Raw genomic sequence first — 902 nt, 5'->3', positions numbered from 1 at the left:
TATATATATATATATATATATATATATATATATATATATATATGTGTGTGTGTATGTACATTACATATTTTTTATTTAAACAATAAAATAATTAACAATAATAAAATGGAGTTTTCATGTTTACAATGTATTTTGCTTAAAGGGTTAATTCACCCCAAAATGAAAATTATGTCATTAGTTACTCACCCTCATGTCGTTCCAAACCCGTAAGACCTTCGTTCATCTTCGGAACACAAATTAAGATATTTTTGATTAAATGTGAGAGCTCTCAGACCCTACATAGACATCAACTTAACTGTAATGTTCTCAGGTCCAGAAACGTAGTAAGGACATCAGTAAAACAGTCCATGTGACATCAGTCCCTCAACTTCAGTTTTGCGAAGCAACGAGAATACTTTTTGAGGGCAAAGAAAACAAAAATAGCAATTTATTTAACAATTCTTCTCCCCCGAGTTACGTCTTCCGCCATTTTGGAGAGTACCCAAGAGCGTAATCAACGTAATCAGCGTTGTTTACGTTCGAGGGGAAAGCGCGTGCATGACCATAATCTGCGTAATCAGCGTTGTTTATGCTTAGGGGAAAGCGTGCGTATGCATTGTGATACTCTCTAAAATGGCAGAAGACGTAACTTCTTACTTCTTTTAGACGTAAAGAAGAATTGTTGAAAACATTTTTATTTTTGTTTTCTTTGAGCTCAAAAAGTATTATCGTTGCTTCGCAAAACTGAGGTTGAGCCACTGATGTCACATGCACTGTTTTACTGATGTCCTTACTACTTTCTGGACCTGGGAGCATTACAGTTGCGTTGCTGTCTATGCAGGGTCTGAGAGCTCTTACATTTCATCAAAAATATCTTAATTTGTGTTCCGAAGATGAATGGAGGTCTTACAGGTTTGGAATGA

The 902-nt window shown here is 35.5% G+C and overlaps 1 protein-coding gene across 1 annotated transcript in view; it reads left to right on the top strand.

The window, feature by feature from the left end:
* ttc39a (tetratricopeptide repeat domain 39A) overlaps positions 1–902 on the top strand; it is a 26,164-nt gene that overhangs the window by 15,929 nt on the left and 9,333 nt on the right. The gene's annotated exons all lie outside the window — the stretch shown is intronic.

The sequence above is a fragment of the Sinocyclocheilus grahami genome, unplaced genomic scaffold (genome assembly GCF_001515645.1).
Source record: "Sinocyclocheilus grahami isolate Dianchi unplaced genomic scaffold, SAMN03320097.WGS_v1.1 scaffold16.1, whole genome shotgun sequence".
NCBI classification, from domain to species: Eukaryota; Metazoa; Chordata; class Actinopteri; order Cypriniformes; family Cyprinidae; genus Sinocyclocheilus; species Sinocyclocheilus grahami.
This window is presented reverse-complemented; position numbering and strand designations above follow the sequence as displayed.